The sequence below is a fragment of the Monodon monoceros genome, unplaced genomic scaffold, assembly GCF_005190385.1.
Source record: "Monodon monoceros isolate NGI ecotype Baffin Bay Population unplaced genomic scaffold, NGI_Narwhal_1 Super_Scaffold_14, whole genome shotgun sequence".
In the NCBI taxonomy this organism is placed as follows: domain Eukaryota; kingdom Metazoa; phylum Chordata; class Mammalia; order Artiodactyla; family Monodontidae; genus Monodon; species Monodon monoceros.
Genome location: NW_021703770.1, coordinates 3,974,806 through 3,976,886, shown reverse-complemented (window position 1 = coordinate 3,976,886; position 2,081 = coordinate 3,974,806). Strand labels below are relative to the sequence as shown.

The following is a 2,081-nucleotide window of genomic DNA, read 5'->3' as shown; positions in this document are numbered from 1 at the left end:
CATCAGTTTATTACAATAATGTATATAATGAGTTTATTACAATAATGTATATAATGAGTAAATGGATTCCAGGTCCCGTTTAAATGAATAAGCATAGTTTGAGTGTCCAGAAAGATCTAATCTAATGATAAAATGTATCAAATAAGGAGCTGGAAACCACTGTATGAAGTACTGCTTTGGAAATATGAGATAAGCAAGCCCATCTGTTCTGAGAGTTGGAAGAAGGGTGAGAAGATTTTTTTTTTCAGCTTCATTCACTTTATTTTTCTCATATAAAACTATGTGGTGGCCACGGCTGGAGCCTGGGTCCTCTGCACAGAAACTCTGGTGTAGGTCTTTACTAGATGGTCAGTAAATTCCTGATAGGGGATCTGGTGAACACCATGTCTTCCCAGAGATCAGCAGTGAGATAGCTGTAGGTCTTGGAAATGGCATCAAAAGTGGCCTTGGCGAAGTTGCCCAGGATGGCGGTGCAGCCCCTGGCAGAGGTGCAGCCGTCATCAGTACCAGCCGTCAGCAGCAGCTTCTTGGGCACAGGGGCTGAGATGATGCCAGGGCCCCTGGGGCCAGGATGAGGTGCACCAGCACAGAGCCACAGCAGCCTGTACCTTGCAAGGGAGGGCACGGGGATGATGGAGAGCTTGGCCAAAACGATGGCTGCACGGAAAGCAGTGGTTAACTCCGTGGAGTGCCTGACCTGGTCTGCTGGCCAGTACAGGTCTGCTTTTGCACAGGCATAATGGGAAGATATTTTAAAAAGTCACAGAGGAGGTAACATTTGAGCTGAACCTGAAAAATGGGCAAGAGTCACCAGAGCAGAAGAGGAGAAAGGGATCCCAACCTGATTGGCTGTTTGGGTGTCATCCAGCATCAATGTAGTTCCAGGTACTTCCACAAGCTCCTGCCAATACCATGTTCTTACCCTGCTGGGAACCAGAGAAGTCAGGGAATTTGGATGAAAATTTCTAATGGAATTTTGTTATCCTATGCAGAGAAGACCTAAAACAAACCATTATTAATATTAATAAGCTTTCTTTTGTTATCAATTTTGCTATTTAAGATCAAAGCTTTGCCATTAAACATAATTAAGGCTTGAGAAACATTTATTAAACAATATTCTTTGAACTTACATAATTCAAATGTAAGTTGAATTATGTAAGTTCAACTTACATAATTGTTGTAAGTTCAAAAAGAAAGAACATCATTAATAATACTGTCTTATCTTCATTCTGCGTTTGTTTGCAGGAGACACATTTGCATTTGTTTGCGAGAGACACATTAGTATTGTGCCAGTGCACTTTATCATGGTGTGACTCATCTTCTCTGGGGCCATACTTTTTTCATCTTCTTGTTTCTGCTCCATGTTCAGTTGTTGGAGCTTTTGCTATGATTGTGTCCTTTAATGTACTTCTGTACAATCTACTGCTTCTTCCTAATTCCCCCCCCTCCTGCCCCACCTCCCTTCAACTGCTAAACTTATATCATCTGAAAGCTCAGTTCAAAAGCAACGTCTCAGACCCTCCTCTCACCCCTAACCAGTCTCTTGCTCACTGTGGACCTGCAGGACTTGTGCCTGAATGCCCTTGGAATGGAGAGATTCTCTAGCTCCCCCAGCGTCTGTGTGGATAGGCCCTTGACCCAGGAGAAACCTCCCTTGGACACACTTGTTGATGTATGATGCACGCACACACCCAAACTCAGCTAATCAGAGATATTCCCTTGGGTTCTCAAATTGGAGGTTGATAATAGCATCAGTTTCACCTCCTATAATCTTTCTCTAAAGCAGCTGGAAAGAATTAACGTAACCCTTGAAGAGAAGCATAGCCTGGACAGTAAAAGAGATTCCTGCTCTTTTCCAAGACCCTGGATCCAGTTTTCTCTGAAGACATCCTCATCCCTGCCCTTTAATGTAAACCGATGAATTCCTATGTCTCTCTCACTTTCTCTCTCTCTCTTTCTCTGTCTCTCCTTTTTAGTTAAGTTTTTGTCTCTTCTAATTTAAAAATTATTGACAAGTATAATACTCCACATTAATCATTTATTTTCCTTGCCACTGGACAGTGAAGTGAATGAAGACAATG

The 2,081-nt window shown here is 42.4% G+C and overlaps 1 pseudogene; it reads right to left on the bottom strand.

Annotated features, from left to right (window-relative positions):
• Positions 1 to 278: 278 nt before the first annotated feature.
• Positions 279 to 1,363, bottom strand: LOC114895660 (annotated as a pseudogene).
• Between the last annotated feature and the right edge of the window lie 718 nt (positions 1,364 to 2,081).